Raw genomic sequence first — 18,287 nt, 5'->3', positions numbered from 1 at the left:
AGCAGGGTGCTACATTGTAAGTAGACATAATAAAATAAGTACCTTCTTTTCAAAGCATAACTCTCATGACCAGGTCATAACAGCCTAATAATCTTCTATCTCCAGGGGCTACTTCACAGTGAAAAAACTTATTTTTCAAATTTTAGAAAGGTAGCCATGTAATTTTTTTGTGGGTTTTTCGGGCTGTGTGGCCATAATAAACTTTTCTAGAACATGGCCACATAGCCTGAAAAACCCACAAAAAACTATGGATGCCAGCCATGAAAGCTTTTGACTTCACATAGCCATGTAAGGTAGTTGTAGCTGTTTGTGAGCTGTAGTATGTGAAAACTCCTGCCATAATGCATTTATTAGTATTTATTTATTAATATTTGAGGTGCCATGGGTACCTTCATGATTTATATTTTCAATATTAGTTTATGGCATTATGATGTTATATAGATTAGGAATCTGCTTTAGACATTTGTTAGAAAGATACTCTTGCTACTATTTCTGCACATTTAGTTGCAATAGAGGAATACAGCAAAACTATCAGAAATCAGTGTAAAATTAATAAAACTTTATTGTATTACAATCTAAATGTATAAACTGATGACATGACTATGAACTACAGTTATTATTGTTGCTATTTGCCTTCAAGTCACCTCAACCTTTGATGAACATACAGAAATGGGTCGGGGTGGCAAAATTTAGTCAAGGAAGGTTTGCCACTGGCTTTCTCTGAGGTTGAGAGAGTGTGACTTTCCAAGAACACCCAGTGAGTTTCCATTGCTGAGTGAAGATGTGAACACGTAAGAGTCCTAGCCCAGCACTATAATAACATCATCACATTGGCTCTTTGGGAACTACAGGGTGTTGGTGCTGTTCTGTAGCTTCAAATCAACTCCAACTTAGTGCAACCTTACTATAAGGTTTCCCTGGCAAGATTTATTCAGAGAAGGTTTGCCACTTAGACTGAAAAACTATGACTTGTCCAGGTCACCAAGTAGGTTTCTGTGGCTAAGTGGAGATTTGAACCTGGTCTTTTGGCATCTAAGTCCAGTCCTCAAACCACTACTCCACACTGGCATTGTGAATGACAGTTATTGTTGTTCCTGTGTCCCTTCAAATCATTTCTGACTTATGCCAGCCCTAAGGCAACCCTATCACCAGGGTTTCTTGGCAAGATCTGATCAGAAGGGGTTTTTCTGTGCCTTCTTCTGAGACTGAGAAAATGTGAGTTGCACAGGTCACTCAGGAGGTTTCCAGGGCCAAGCAAGGATTCCAACTCTGGTCTCTGGAGACCACCACTCAAACTGAAGTTTGAAAACAATTCAAAAATGTCATTCAATAAGGTGGGTGAGTAGCTATCTAAACAAACTATGTCTATTCAGTGAACAACAGACCTCCATGTAGGCTTTAGCCTAACATACACATTCAGCTGTGAAGAGTTTAGTAAAGCATAAATAGCTTTGTAAAAGAAATGGGTTTCTTGTGCCAAGTTACAAGGATAGGGAGAAAGAATGTTGGAAACTGAGTGCAGATAGCTGAAGGTTAAGTTTTTAAATGCAATAGCTAGGGAGACTTGGCTGTGGTCAGACAATAGTATTTATAATTCAGACATGCCTGGCCAACAGCCAGCACTGAATCAACTTGATGGATTTTCAAAGCAGGAGGAACTGTTGACATGGCTGTTGCTTCCATTTCCTTTGTGCATTTTTAGGTAGAATCATTCACCCCGGTTCTCATTTCAGATATGATTTCAAGGCATCAGTGCCAGTTTACCCTCCACAGTTCCCATGTGGTTGCCTCTCGTGAACTTGGAACAGAACTCTGGGAGGACAACTTCAGTGCTGTAAGTTTTTTTAAATTCTGGTACAAATTCAACCAATTCATGCCATGTGTCATAATCTGGAAACCATAACATACCTGCTCGCCTATTATGTTTTTTCCCCTGACTGGCTGTAAAGCAGTTCTCAGGCCAAATATAATAATAATGCATACTTGGGAAGAATACATTCACAAATCTGTGTGCCTCTCTGTTGACTGTCAAAAATGTCAGCCTAATGGAGAAATAGGACAGAAAGGGCCTATGCGTAAGTGAACACATACAGAAATGAAACTGGCAAAAATATGTTTCTTTTGTCTACATACAGTAACTTATACAAGCACTTTCACATTGGTATGCATACATTTGCTGTGTACTAATAACTGCTTCCTGAGGAAAGATCTGGTGTAGTTTATGAGATCCACTGTGATGTAGTGGTTTGAAAGTTGGACTATGACCCTGGAGACCAGGATTCGAATCCTGGCTTCATTATGTAAACCCACTGGGTGACCTTGGGCAACTCACACATTTTCGGCCTCAGAGGATGGCAATGGCAACCCCCCTCAGAAGAAAATTGCAAGGAAAAACAACAACCATGATACCTTCACCTTAGGGCCACCATAAGTAGGAAATGACTTGAAGGCACAGAACAGCAACAGCAAATAAATGCATATATTTAGTCAACAGTTTTGCAGCCACACACACTATAGCTTTAAAATTATGACTAATTATTTAGGACTAATAATGGATATGATAGGTAATTGGACATTATTGGATCCATTCTATGCACAATGACACTACAACTTTACAATCCATTGTGGCAAATGGGTTGAAAAAGTGTGAAGTAATGAATGATTTCTACAAGAATTACATCTTAGTGGTACAGACTTATCCACAGGGTAGTAGTCAATCATGTCTCAAAGCTATTGTTATTTCCAAGAGTGAAGCCATAGTGGAAAGGAAAAAGCATGAGTCACAAGTCCAGGGGAAGGAAGATTAGCTGTCTCCAAGAAAGCAATTGGCAGCTCAGCAGAAAGCATTTTGTTTTATCTAGCTCCACCTATTTCCTTATCATTTCAGCCTGTTGCAGTCAATATTAAGTGTTTGCCTTATAAATTAGACAAAGACAGTATCATGAACACAACAGGTGATGTTTGGCAGGCAGAAGAGGTTTTAGAAGGTGTGGTATAGTCATCTGAGTGTTGGACTAAGACTCCAGGAGAACAGGGTTCAAATCCCCATTCAGCCATGCAAATCCACTTGGGCAACTCACACTCAGTCTTATCTTTGAATAAATCCTGTCAAGAAAACCCTCTGATAGGGTCCCTCTGATAAGTCAGATTTGATTTGAAGGCACATAACAAAGTTGTTCTTGTGTGTCTTCAAGACATTTCTGACTTATGGTATCCCAAAGGCATGGGTTTTTCTTGTTCAGAGGGAGTTTGTCTTTGCCTTCTTCTAAGGCTGAGAGAGGGTGATTTGCCCTGTGGGTATACATACTTTTTACTGTATGTCTTGTTCAGTTTTCTTATACCTATAAATAAAATTATACATGATAAGTATTTTAAAAATAATTTATATAATTTTAATGGGCTGCAAAGCAGTATCATTATGACATTATTATGCTTCAGAAAGCACATGCAAGAAAAGAAATAGAAAGTGATATCAAATCTCCTTTTCATAGACAATAAGAGTGCAACAAGAGTGCATCCAAATTACAGGGGGTTTCTGATAATGGGTTCCAAAGCATATTGCTATGAGGCCACAATTTATGTGACCCCAATCATAGGTTTATTTTTCTCAAAGATACACATGGTGATAGGAAATTAATCCTCGGGACTCATTAATCACCAAACTGTGGACAAGCCATTTTTATGACTAAAATGCTATTCGCTTTTAAAGAATTTGCAGTAGGTTATATAATCTTGTTGTATTCTCCTTTTTATTATGGCTATCACCATATTTTTATTCATCCAATCCTTAGTCGTTTTCCTGGGAAAACTGATCATCTTTTTTCTGTATCCCCAAATTTGAAAGCTGAAGTCAAGCCTATTATTTAACACAGGAGTAGTAAAGAGATATAAGGAAACATAAAAAAGAGTTTTATGTGCTAAAAAGGACACGTAATACTACTACTGTTCTCCTCTGGGATTTCCTAAAAAGCTGTTATTCAAGGACACTTCATAAAAGAAGGTTCCTTCATGGAAAAAAAAAAAAGAAATGGAGAAGCTTAAATTAAAATTAGAGAGGCAAACACAAACATTATTGATGAACATTAAAAACCAACACTCAGAAATATGAGTGTTTCAAATGAATTTTCCCAAAGGAGAACTGGAAGCCCTAGAGTCAGATAGACTATTTCAGATAGAGTCAGATAGACTATTGCTTGTACATTTTGTTCTAAATTGCTGGCCAGGGCAGTCACTGAACAACAGGAAAGAGATGAGTTAATTTTATCAAGTATGAGGTGAGCTACTTTGTCCTCTTTTCCAAGGGAAATTTGTAATGTATTTTTAAAATATATACAGTGAACCTTATACCGCTGAGCTTTCTGGTATGAAATGTTTATAAAATTTTATTAACTTTTCCAATTGAAACTTTGGATCATAACCAAAAGGACTCACCTACATCTAATCAGGAAACAATTCCAGCCATCAAAAGGTCAAATGTCAAAATTTCTGGAATGTCAAAATTTCTGGGTATGATAGTTTTAATGCCAATTTCTATTAAAAGTTCCATTTGGAGATGTTTCCACATTTATATAAGTTATATAATGACATTATCATAGGAAATGTGATCCCAGACTCTTGGAAACATGCTTGGATCATAGTCATACCCAAGTCCAATGATAATTCACGTCTAATAACAGCCTACAGATCAATTACATTCTTGACTCAAGGCCATAAAATCTTTGCCACAATCAGTAATAGGCTCAAAACTTTGATACATCAGTTTATAGACATCACTTTATACAGAAGAAATCTTGCTGATGCCAGCAGATAGGCTTTAAACATAATACATTCTTGAAAAAAGAGACATATCTTAGTTGCACTAATTGCCTTAGATGTACTTAAAACTGTCTTGACTGGCAATACATATTTGAATGCCTTAGGTGCATGGACATGCAGGAGTCTTGAGAATATGATGTAGAAACTCTACAAAGGTTTGTTAGCTATAGTGATCATTACTGACATTGCATTTCAGGGATTTTTGTTGTCCTGTGGTACTAGGCAGGCAGAACTTCTTTCACTATTGTTGTCTGTCATGTCACTGAAATCTCTACCTGAGCTTATTTGTAAGAATCTAGACATCAAAGGTGTGACATTTAAAAAGAAATGCTGAAAATAAGATTAGCCTTAATGTAGATGATGCCCTCCTTTTTCTTTCTGAAGCTAAATTTAGTACCCTAAAACAAAATAATCCTGACAGGCTTTTGGGCTGAAGATAAACAAGTCTAAATTGTTTTCAGCATCTCGGCAGAGGAGCAAGAGCAAACCCATGTAATTTCAGCTTTATCTCTTAATTACATTTACATCTGATACTAATGTGTGCTTCCAACAAAAGATTTCAGTCTGCTGGTACTGTGAAAATATAACAGCTACTGTATATTCATATGTCAGATGGAATTTGAAAGAATGATCTGACTTAAAGCTTTCATTGGCGGGTTACAGACAGCCCTCAAACGGCCATTCTCCCGCCGCCGCCATTCGCTGAGGAGGGAAGCCCCAGCGGCCAGACCGCGAGGCTTCCCAGCGTAGCGAAAAAGGAGCGCCGAAATGGCGCTCCTTTTCAAAACGTGGAAGTGGCACCGCGAGGGGCGAAGCGCACCCTCGCAGCGTCGCTTCCGCCGCGACATGTCTGGACACTATGTGTCCAAGACGTCAAAATGGCGGTGCCCATGTGGATGGGCGCTGCCATTTACGACGCGCTCCGTGCGTGTTGGGCCTGGTTAGGAAGGGGCAACTCTTCCTAACCCTAGCACACACGGAGCACGTCATAAGTGGCGGTTTGTAACCCGCCATTATTTGGTAAAACAGAGTTGTTAAAAAAGCTTGTATGGCTGAGCATATATTCCTATTTCACATTATTGCCTCAAATCCTGGTAGAAAAGTTTATCACAAGAGGGAAGAAATTAAAAATTATTAATGGGATGAAATAAAATCAAGATAAAATGGGAGGGTTTGAAATTTAGAAACAAAATATTATTTGGCATTTCATCTGGTGCAGCTTATTAAACCCATTAAATCAAATGGAAGAGTAGCATAAGTAAAAGTAAAAAATGGAAAGGAATGTTATCTCAGTATAGCCAATAGCTTTATCTACTAGCTCAGGACAAAGCCTGAAGCAAATTGAAAACCCTTTTGTGACTGTGATGTTTGTGGTATGGTTTTAATGGTTGTAATATATTAAATTGTACACTGCAAATTCCCTAGTGTCCATTTTTAATGCACACTTGTTTTCAGCAGGGTGATAAATTCAATCACTTGGCCTCTTGGAAAGAAAAAGGTATATATAGGTGTAAAGATCTGTTTATAAATGAAAAACCTTTCTTAGAAGGGCAATTAATAGAACTATTGGAAAAATACACTCCCAGCTGGTTGAACTCATGTTTGCTACAGATGGACTCTATTCCCTTACAGCTTTCGAAACATACTGTCTTGACACTTACAATAGAATTAAGGGACTGGCTTCTGAGATTTACAAAATGATTACACTGGTCTGGTACAGACTGGCGCAAAGCGCTGGCCTAGGACCAATTTTAGGGCTCGGGAGAGTGGAGTGTCTACACGTTCCCTAGCCTTACCGCGCCATAATGGCTCACCTCATCCACATGGGGGCCGCCATAATGACATATGTGTGGTGCAGCATCCAAATGGCGCCACAAGGACATCATCAGCGCAAGCGAGGGTGCCAAAGGCGCCATATGCACACACTCGAAGAAGAACCTGCCGGGAGCGGGTTCTTTTTAGGGCTCCTGGAGGCTATGCCATTTGGTTGCTGCAGCCTCCACTGGGGGCAAAAAGAGATGCTGTCCCTTTCCCCCCATCTGTATACCCCCACTATTCACAAAATGACCTAAGGGCAACTGAGAAGCTGAGCTGAGGATATAAACTGAAGATAACAAATGGGGTAGAACACCAGAAAAACATATACACAGTGCTAAAGGAAGTAATCATTAAAGTGGCACATTGTTTTTCTCAGTGCCCCTAAAATTATGTAGAATTAGGAATGAGCTGTCAGGTAAATGTTGAAGAGGCAGTGATACTGTTGGCACACTGGAGCATATGTGGGTTTGCTGTCCCAAGGTAATTTCCCTTTGGTTAGAGGTTATGAGCTGGATTAACAAAACAGCTAATCAGAAAATAAGATTCTGAAGTTCTGGTGCTGTCGATTTGTGCATGCAATGAAGGTAAATAGCATGGACCAAGAATAATTTATAAAGTTTGTTTATCTGCCAATGATTAGACAGAGTTTGAATCTTTGCACTATTAGAGAAATTTACATTTAAATTTTGCCTTGCTAGGAATAAAATAGTTGAAGACACCCATTTATAACATGTATATTCTGAACATGGCCCACGGTCATGCTTTGGAAGCTACCACAAATAGCATCTTTGGATATTGGATGTGGTAGGTTGTTATTAGTTATTTTGCTTGTCCCCATCTGATTGTGTTTTGCACCATGAAATGTTGCCTGCAGGATGGGCAAGGAAGGTGGGGTACAATTTTCCCTTCATATTACATAAATCCTTATTTAAAATATATATATATATTTAAAAAGTTACACATGGCAAAAAGGATTTGACAAAAATCTGTTATATAAGTTCTGCTGTTAATGGTATCTTAGTTGGCAGGCCACTCTATTGTATAATAAGATATACTTTTGTCACTACCTAAAGTTACATCCTCTTGGCAACAGTTCTGATATTTAGAAGAAAAACTCTTCCTGTTTCTCTTCTTTTAACTGTTATCCCTCTGGAAAGGGCCATGTAAATTGAATGACATTATATTACACATAACAGGTGTATTGCTTCTGGCAATCATGTATTTTGCTATCTAACAGCAAACTTTAAAAGATTTAATAATTTCTTTATGTTTAATTTGCTTGTGAAAGTCCATTCTTCTCATAAAACAGTGTGGCAGAGAACAGTGAAGCCCAGCATCCTGCTACTGAAGTTAAAGATGGTCAAAGTTATTTATCTTTATATTTTTCAGTATTTTTTTTTTAAATTGGTGAGAGAAAATGCATGTGCACACCCATTTGTCTTCAGCTCACCTTTTTTTAATCCATTGATGCATATCAAAGCTAGGAGGAATATTTCTGTAACAGTTTATGGGATGACATTAGATGTCAGTGATTTTGAGTACAGCATGTTCATGAATCCTCAGTTAGACTAATCACCTCACTATCAGACATGTAGCTTCGGGTTAGAGGGATAACTATAACTCTTTCAAGATAGCTATCACCTTACATTTCAGCTGACCTATTTAATCCCTTCATACATATAATCCAGGTGTGAGCTTTATAAATCAAAACACTTCGAAAACCATAATCAGATACTTTAGGATTGAAATTGCTATACTTTAAGTCCACTCTTAACCTTTTTATTTTAAAAGGACAAAAGATGTTTTAGTTGCATCTGAAAATGGCTTGTTGATGGAATATACTGCAAAAGCGCTAATGACCTTCTGTAATTGTACAATTGTTCTTTCAATGGATTTGTGTTAGTCAAAAGTAGGTTTCAGATCAATATTCTTGGGCAAAGAATACTCAGAGGTGGTTTTGCCAGTTCCTTCTTCTGAAATATAGCACACAGCACCCAATATTAGTTGGCCGTCTCCCATCCAAGTACTAACCAGAATTGACCCTGCTTAGCTTTCCTAGATCAAATGTGACATGGTAGTTTTAGGGTGTGTAGTCACTCAAATACAATACACTGCCCAATTAGTTTTCATCTCCCTACTTTTAGCCTTTTTATAACAGTTCATTTTACTACCATGTACAAAATGGCAAGTTTTTAGATTACACGACCTTTGAAATTTCTTACAGCTCCACAATTCTAGGAAAATTAATACATTATGCAGATTGTATTTGTCCTCCAAATATTTAGCATGCAACAGTCAACACTGTAAATTACCATTCTTTTTGCTACCATGTTTTTGTATACATATGCAAACACGCATGGATTCAATTCAAGCAATGATCCTGTAATCCCATTTATAAAATTCTTATTCTGTCTTTCCCAAGGGTCTGATGTAGTCTAGGACGCATCTTGAATGAAATAAACTTCCTACATCTGGTTTACATTTCCAGCACACAGACCTGTAGTTTCCATCATGTAGTCTGTCAGGAGTAATACATTACCCAGTAATTAATTTAATGCACATCAAGAAGCTGCTACATGTCCAAATATACTCCCATTTGTCAAACAGAAGTGGCCTTTTCAAATCTTGACCTCATTGGACTAAATCTGAACCTCTGACCTTATGCTTCACATTTAATCCTGATTCTAGTTTTATATCCTGGCCTGAAGAGAGCCCTTAAGATACAGTTTCCTAATTTGGGTGTAATGGAAAACTCTGTTTTAACTAAGAAACCAAGAGGTAAAGCCAAGATTAGTCCTACTAAGAGCAGACCCACTGAAATCAATGAGACTTAAAAACTAATTGCCACTAATAAATTCCATTCATTTCTGTGCATGTAGTCTAGGTAGGAAGCATTTGCTTTTGCTACAAAATAAGGAAGCATCTCATTCCTTGTAATTGGAAATGTACACATACACGTACCAAAGAATGAGAAGGATGAAAACAGAGATCTGTTATTCTCTCTGTGGGATAGCTCTTTGTGTGCTTCTACCTGCATGAGGAAACATTGTACCTATTATAGTCGAAGAAATTAAAAGCTATTGCAATTTAAACTTTTTAACATGATGCTCTCTCAAGCAAACAAATTCGTACTGGCTCACACCAGGCAGTATTTACCTTAAACTTGGCCTGTCTGAAAGCTTAATGCACAAATCTGATATAGAATCAGGCATTAATGTGTGGGCGTTGCATTCTCAGTTTATATTCTGTGATAGTAATAACAGTAATGCACATTGTCTACCTATTTAGTAAAATGGAAGTGTGTGTAGGGATTTTTCAGGGAAAAATCACCTCCAAATGGCCAATAGCATACCATGTTGTTTGGCAGGGGTGCTACCAGCTATTTAGTCAAATTTTAGGCAGTTTTGATGGCCTGTTTATAGATGCTTTGTTTCAAAGAAGGAAATCATTGGATTTCCTGCTGTGATGACTTCCTGCTTTGGTGGAATAAAAAGTTTATATACCGTAGGCTCTACAGACCTTTAAAATGTAAGGGGGAACCCTATTCCCCCAATGTGTCAGAATGGCCAATAGCCCTCCAGAGGCCTGTCTGAGATTTCGTAGCAAAAATATTTTTTCAGCCCTGTTTTGGGAAGCATTAGAGAATGCCAAAACAGTTGTGGGGGCTGTATGTGGCTAACAGGCAACAGTTTGACCACCCCTTGTTTACAATGACTGACAGCTTCCCTCCAAAGTCCTTCCCAACCTTACTTGGTGATGCCAGGGATTAAAGTCAGGTTCTTCTGCATTCAAAGTATTGCTTTACCATTGATCTCTTCAAAATGAAGAACGCAATCCATTCAGGAAATATATTCAGTTGATGACCTGAAGCCTATTATACCTTTCTTTTGTTCCTTTTGATAGATTCCCATTCATTGCTTTGTGTGTGTGTGTGTGTGTGTGTGTGTGTGTGTCTGTGTGTGTGTTTCATGCCTTTAAGTCCCCTGTCAACTTACAGTGACTCCATCAGTTTCACAGGGCTTTCTTATGAGAGGAATGCTCAGAAATGGTTTTGACAGTTCCTTTATCTGAAATACAGCCTACAGCATGTAGTATTCATTGGTGGTGCAAGTACTAACCAGAGGTGATCCTGCTTAGCCTCCAAAATCGAACAAGGTCTGGTTCTTTACTATTCTCCTATGGATGTATGGTTGATACTACTTCAATACTTTGTTGCTGCCCACTCCATTCTGCATCACTCTCATCTTGGCATTCCAATATTTCCTGTTCACAGTTCTTTCCTCAAAGCTCTTTCCAAGGCACGACCCATGCCAGATTGGCAGGTGGGACCCGTGGGCAAGGGCTGATGACTGCTATCAATGCTCTCACCCAGCTCTCAAACACCTTCTGGATTCTCAGCTGTTGTATATTATATTACAGGAGGGAGCAGAGGAAGTGACTTTCCCACAATGGAGGTGGTAGTTTTTGTGGTCTTTCCAAGGTAGGGCCAATAAATATATGCCTTTGTTTATTGAAGGGGGTTAAGCTCTAGCAACAATACAGTCCTACTGAAAAATGGACACTTCCTTAACAGAGACAGGCATGACTTTCTCTCTCTCTCTTTCTAGAAAACCAATTTATTAGACTGAACCAGTACACAAGAACTATAAAATAAAAGAGAAGGTTCACAGTTAGAATAACTGAAAAAAGTCAACAATGTTCCATAGCCCCAATAAAGTTGTCAAAATTCTGCTGACTCCGTGAGAAGATGGCTTTTATGCAATTGTAAAGGGATACATACATGGACACCATGGGCCTTTTCACACTACACAATTATAGCACTATGGCGCCTTACAGACGGGCCTAAGCGGTGCCGTCGTTACGCCAGGAATACGCGCGAGGGGCGGCGCTTCCAGACGCGCCTTGCCCTTGCGCGTATTCCGTACGGCAAGATGGCGGCACCCTATACAGACGGGTGTGGCCATCTTGACGTAATGGATGCGCAGCGTCCGGATGTCTAAACCCAGAAGAGCCGTCGCGAGTGCGCGCTCTGGCACTTGCGGCGGCTCTTCCGGGTTGCCGGAAGGAGTGCGATTTCTGCACTCCTTTTTTGCAGTGCGGAGGAGTCGCGCGGTTTGGCTGCTGCGGCTCCTCCGCGCTGCAACCGGCAGCGGCCCAAGACCGCCTCTTTTGGGAGGTCTATAACGGGCCTATGATTCCCCTTTGACTACCATAGTTCTGTCCTATGGAATTCACAGGATTTGCAGCTTAGGATAGGATGTTTAGAATTCCCAGCCAGAGAGTTCTAGTGCCTCACCAAAGGATTCCACAGGATGCACCCATGGCAGTTAAAATGGAATCATAGTGCTATGACTGTGTAATGTAAAGAGGCCCCATGACAGTAATACTATGATAAAATTGGATATAAGAGCCATCTTGAACAGCACTGTCGGAAATAGTTTTTCCTCAGTCCTTTCCGTATGAAGTTAACAACTGCTAAATGACCATTTTATTGTTAAACCTAGGTTCTCATTTATCACACATACAGCTCTGAAGAAGTTCATCAGAAAAAGTGCTAATAGATAATAGAAATACTAGATATGGTTCCACTTTAACAGATGATGACTACCAGTAACCTTCTGTTAATTAAAATTGTCTACATATCTGTCTGGACATTTTTTGGAGAGAAGAATTGTTTTTCAAATATCTTCCCTGGCTTTTTGAAAGTTCCATAGGAGGAGAAGAAGGTCATTTGTCAGGAGCTACAAAAAAAAAATATATACAAAAAACTCATGCTGTCCGCACAGACATATTTGACAGCTACATTTTAAAACAATGTTTCAGCTGAGAGCTATGAATCTTAAAAGTAAAGCAAAAACTTTGAATGAATACTCCCCACACTTCCACAAAAAAGACAAAAATAATACAATTGTTAAGAAGAAAGTTTCACCTATCCCTGAACCAAGTTCCAAGAATAGCAGGTATTTATATTCATGGGATCACAATGATAAGTGTAAACAATCTTCACATTTCACATATTGTTTCACTTTCCCAGTTCCACCAATGAACTAGACAGCTTCCTTTATCATTCTTTCCCTACCTAAGATATGAGCAATAACTTGTCCAGTTGTGGAACATGTTTCTTTGATAAGCTTGAAAAGTGAAGAGAGGTGAAGCTATGCATTGTTATTACCTAGGATTACCATATTTCAGTATACAGATATAAGGTATAAACAATGGAGTGGATAGCGTGATTTTTTTCAAATTTACTTAGAAGTAAACCAAGGGAGTTTTAATAAGCCTGACACACAGGTAAACGAGTACAGTATGTCTCCTGTCTCTGCAGGACTGCAGTTTCACTTAACCCATATCAGGAAAAATATGTTATCTCTAGGCCTTTTCTAGGTCCTCCAGTGAGATTTATGGTATTGACCAGAATCACATCTACCTAGAAATGCCTAGAGAGGTTTTCTCTCTATGAATCTTTCAGTCTTCCAGCATAACTCTGTGGCCAACCTTCACTGGATGTCATTCAATTCAATAGGGTTTGCTATTACAGTGCACCTTTCTTTTATGTGTGGATACGTTCCTGACAACCACCACCCCCCCGCATAAAAAAAATTGTGTGCATGCTCCAGCCCCATTATAAATAATGGGGCTTTTGCTTGTGGTGGTGTGGTAGCGTGCACGCACCATTGTTCCTTCTGGCATGCCGCCACTTCTTCCAGCACTACTTTCAGCATATATTGAAAGCAGCATATGATGTGAGTGCACTGTATCTACCATTTGGCATTTCCATGGTAAGTCCAGAAATGGAAGTCATACTGTATAAGATTGTAACTTCTGTTATTTGAACCAATGGGACAAATTTGTCATGAATAATCACATCCAGGGCCAATCCATAAGTAATTTTCATCATGCACCATGTGATCAGAAGGGTCCAAGTGGGTAGATGCAGTAGTTCTCACAAGAACCTGAGAAATCTTTCTCTGTGCTAAAGTTAATCCCTATCAGGAGTTCTCCATCCCATTTCAGTAGTAACTAGTCTCATTTTGAACCTACACAAGGAATTGGCAAGAAATTTTTGCTTGTTCTACTATTATTGGTGTAGAGTTCATCAAAACCTGTCTGAAACTGCCTCATCTTGCTCCCTTTTCTTTAGTAAAGAATACAGTCAGTGGCCTGTTACAGACTGCCAAAATAAAGCTGCTTTGGGTCTCTTTGGAGGTATGCTGTTGAAATGATGCATGCACCCTAAGAATTCAGAAGCTGCACCAAAGCTGCCCTCCAGTGCTTAGGAATGGAGTGTGGCTTTGACGCGACCACCGGACTCTTAGGACCCATGCATCATTTAAACAGCATACCTTCAAAGAGACCCCAAGCAGCTTTATTTTGGCAGTCTGTAACAGGCCAGTGTTACCAAAGGTCAGATACTTTATTGTTGGATGTCAAATGCTGTTACCTCCTACAGTGAGACCTTTAATCTACTGTTGTACAGGTTACAGTGATGCTGTTGCTAGTTTTGTCAGTATATATATGAATCACTGTGTCCGTTAATATTTTGAAAACAACCCTTTTCATTACAAGACCAATTAATCCCTTTTGAAAAATATAATAATAAAACACTTGACTGAGATTCTACAATGGTGGTGCAGTGGTTAAACACCAGTGCTGCAGCCACAATGTTGTGAGTTCGATCCCAGGCAGAGCTCCAAGTTTCACTCAGCCTTCCATCTTTCATAGGTCAGTAAAATGAATACCCAGCTTGTTGGGGGCCAATTGATTTACAGATTGTAAACCTCTTAGAGAATGCTGAGTTCACTGATAAGCGCTACAGAAATGTACATGCTATTGCTATAAACAATTGATTTAAGAGAGCATACTTCCAATGCACAAACTTACATGTTAATATTTCACTGACATGGCCACATGGATATGTTCATTTCCTGTATACAGCCTGTTGAAAACCTGAGGGAGGAAAAATCTTCCGTTAAAAAGTTAGGTACTCATCATAGATTGTTCCATTGTTTCAACAAGCATGTTCTAATTTCTCTCACATTAACCTATTTTACATAGATTGGAGCAGATAGGAGTGAAACAACAACCACACTCTAATGCAAAGCAACAGCATGATGCTTTCAAAAAAACCATGAAATGCTTATTTCAGAAAGATAAATGAGTACTGATATACAGTAGTCTAATTCTGCAGAACTGCTTCTGGGCACAGACCATGTTTCTTGCCACAGATTATATACTTATAGTTCAGTATAATTAAATTAATGCATCACTCTTATTTTGAGCCATTTCCAATTTTTTTTCTTTTTTAAAAAAGCACCATGTTCTTCAATTTCCTCAAAGCTAGTCATTCAAAAGACACACATCCTCTAATCTGCAAATTTTATATTTTCCTTAAGTCTTCCCAATTATACTCTATCAGACCAACGCCCTTTCACGTTAGTTGAAACAAGATTCAAATTATGAGCTCAGAGAACATTTCCCAAGGCTACACTGGAATGTGTTAAATGGAGAGGAGTTCTGTCACATGCAGTGACAGCCATGCAAAAGACAGAGCGCTCTTGGATAAATTGGCATGCATAGTTTAGGATACATCTCATTCTCTAAACTTTTGAGAGAGATCTAAAGAAAATAACCTGAAGGAATAGAAGCAACAATTCTCAGCAGTACAGAGAATGCCTCCCTTAGGTCAGGTTAGAGTATTTTTTCCCATTAAGCCTAGTATTGTTCACTCAGATAGGCAGTGGCTCTCCAGGTTTAAGCAGAGAATTTTTGTTTTCCCTTTATATATCATCTGATTTAACTAGAGGGGTTTGGACTGGAGCCTTGGCAGGAGTGGCTTACCATATGGGCAGCTAGAGCATTTTAAACATCTCACCAACATCAACTAGCAGGGGTATATTGTATGATATTGCTTCCTTTATACCAGGGCCAGACAACTGCAAACAGGGCAAAGCCATTTTCCCTCCTTATACCTGCCTGGTGGCCCACAGCAGCATGTTTCAGCATGCTTGAAATGTTGTGATGTCACATCCATCTGCCATTTTAGCCAATTTTCTGTTTGTGTTTGAGAGGTTGGGAGATTTAGGGAAGCAAACTGCTGTCTTTTTAGGTGGTTTTGGGAGATTTGGGGTGGCTTGGGGACAAAATAATTGCCATAAAATCAGCCTGAACATTGTAAAATATTTTTGGGAGGATCTGGGGGCTCTGAGAGGCAGGTCCCACAAGACACAATTGGAGCCCCAAGGGCAGCATGCGAGCCACAGGCCATACTTTGCTCACGCTTGCTTTATATGCTGACTTCTCCTACAAATGGCACTCGAGATGACTTACATGATAGAAATACAGTTGCCCCCTCCATTTTCATGGATTTCAGATCCGCAAACCTCACTTACTCACGAGGAGCAAACTGAAGGGGTTAAAATGGGGGGGCATGCCTGTGGCTGCTTGCGGGCATGCATCCCCATTCAAGCCTATGAATAATAATAATAATAATTTGTTTTATTTATATACCGCTATTCCAAAGATCATAGCGGTGAACAGTAAGCTAATTAGCAAGTAAGCTAATTTGCCCCCAACAGTCTGGGTACTCATTTTAGCGACCTCGGAAGGATGCAAGCCTGAGTCAAGCTTGGGCCCTTTTGCTGGTCTTGAACTCGCAACCTTGTGGTTTCGAGTGAATGGCTGCAGTACAGGCATTTAACCACTGTGTCACCAGGGCTCCATGAAGCTTGAAAATCTGCGAGTTTCCATTTTCAAAGGAGGGGGGGGGGTCCCAGAACAGATTCCCCGCAAAACAGACAGCTGACTGTAACACACCTAGCTAAAAGGATATTAAAAAGTTATGTTTCAAATGTCCATAGAATTCAAACCACTTAAAATATCAATTTAAAAGGAAAGGACAAACCCAGTGCACTACCCTAAGGAAAGCTCTTTCCTTGTAAAACATGCAGTTCTCATCAAGCTTCTTGCAACAACAAAGTCTTCATCTGCCAACCAAAGGAGAGCGAAGAAAAAGTTCCAGAGGAAAGAAGTTCTGAAGCCTAGAAGTAGCCATGAAGAAGCTCCTATAACATCCCTGACACACATGACTGAGCAGGTGATGGAAGAGAGAGAAGTACCTTGAAGATTTTAGAGTTCTGACAGGTTCATATTGGTATGCAAGATATAATTAGATCGAGTAAGGAAGGACAATGGGCAACAAATCTGAAGCAGTTGGCTCCATCCCTGCTGACCTCTAGGCTTATCTTCACAACTGCTTATGCACCTTTAAAAAAAAAAAAAAAACCCTTGAGTTTGAAAGCTGATTCAGAGATACACATACCAGTCCTATCCCATGCTATGCCTATGGATACAAACTTATATACTTGGGCAGGAAGTGCAGGATGTATAATGTACACTGCTTATTATTATACCTACCCTTTCCATGGAAAAGTTAGAGGCCTATGATTATTTTAAAAAAAAATCAAAATAAAGTAAAAACAAATAAGTAAACCAGTTCAGTCACAGATACTAAGAGCAGTAAAGTAAAATAAACTGAAACAGTGAAAGGGCCAAGAAAACTAAGGCGTTTTACAGACCACCCAAAAGGGCGGTCTGCCACTGCTGCACGAGGGAGCCACAGCGGACATACTGCTCGGCTCCCCCGCGCAGCAAAAAGAACCCGCAAAAAGCGGGCTCTTCTTGCGGTGCAGTTGTGATGCTGCAAGGCGCCAATGGCGCCCTTGTGGGATCACAACCACGCTGCGCAGACGCTAAGCGTCCGTCACATCAAAATGGCGGCACCCATCTGTATAGGGTGCCACCATTTTGACGCTCTCATTACGTGCGAGGGGCAAGGCGCGTCAGGAAGTGCTGCCCCTCGTGCATAACGACGGCGCCCAATAGGGCCCGTCTATAAAGCGCCTAAGATAAGATAAAACAAAATATCACAAAGTATAATACTAGGTGCTGTAGGTTAAATTTCAGAGACAGAAACTGGCAAAATCACCTCTAACTATTCTTTGCCTATGGGGTCACTATAAGTGGACAGACGACTTGAAGGCACATACAAGCTTACAGTGTCAGAGTAGTGTTACTGTATTGTCAAAGCCTACAAATTTGAGTATTCTAAGCAGCACACTTGTTGCTTTGAAAAGTTGTGCTTGTGTCCCATGCGTCAAAGACTTGATTAAATTGCTCTGCCTTATGTATGCTTACCTGGGGAGATAAATTATTTTCTTTCACTTTGTTCCATCCCATAGTGGAAAACACTGCAATTCACAATGGTACTATTCCACCACTACTGCCCCAGGAAATTGCAAGATAAGCACTAAGACAGCAGTATAACAATTTGACAATGTTATTTCATTTAACAAGATTAAAAAGCTCCCTTGGCTTAGTTCTAAGGCTGACTTAAACCAGTTCAGAAGCCAACTTAATATATAAACTCAGATCGAATCAGTATAAAACTCTGAACAGGATTACTAGCAGGGATAGAATCCAAATAAAGAAGGTTTAAAATTAATGTTATCTGGGAACTAAACCACAATGACAGAGCTTTGCATCTGCAGCCCATTCAACTTATATAATATAGAACAAGGGGTGGGGATTATTTTGGACCCCAGCATACTTACTAAGGACTATGGGAGCTGTAGTCCAAATCATCTGGAGGACTAAAA

At 39.6% G+C, this 18,287-nt stretch overlaps 1 protein-coding gene across 3 annotated transcripts in view; it reads right to left on the bottom strand.

The window, feature by feature from the left end:
* Positions 1–18,287, bottom strand: part of PRICKLE1 (prickle planar cell polarity protein 1) — an 84,984-nt gene that overhangs the window by 21,298 nt on the left and 45,399 nt on the right. Inside the window, exons 1-2 of one of the 3 annotated variants that reach the window (XM_089524269.1) lie at positions 16,749–16,823; positions 14,515–14,580 (exon numbers count right to left, since the gene is read on the bottom strand). The exons of 1 other annotated variant lie outside the window; for it this stretch is intronic. The gene's annotated coding sequence lies outside the window, so the exon portion shown is untranslated. Of the gene's footprint in view, positions 1–14,514; positions 14,581–16,748; positions 16,824–18,287 lie in introns of those variants that run through there. One more of the 3 variants, XM_089524268.1, reaches the window with a different exon arrangement.

This window comes from Sceloporus occidentalis, unplaced genomic scaffold (assembly GCF_023333645.1).
Source record: "Sceloporus occidentalis isolate IW3139 unplaced genomic scaffold, rSceOcc1.0.p SCAF_5, whole genome shotgun sequence".
In the NCBI taxonomy this organism is placed as follows: Eukaryota; Metazoa; Chordata; class Lepidosauria; order Squamata; family Phrynosomatidae; genus Sceloporus; species Sceloporus occidentalis.
Note: the sequence above shows the minus strand (reverse complement) of the source record. Positions and strands in the feature narration are given on the sequence as shown.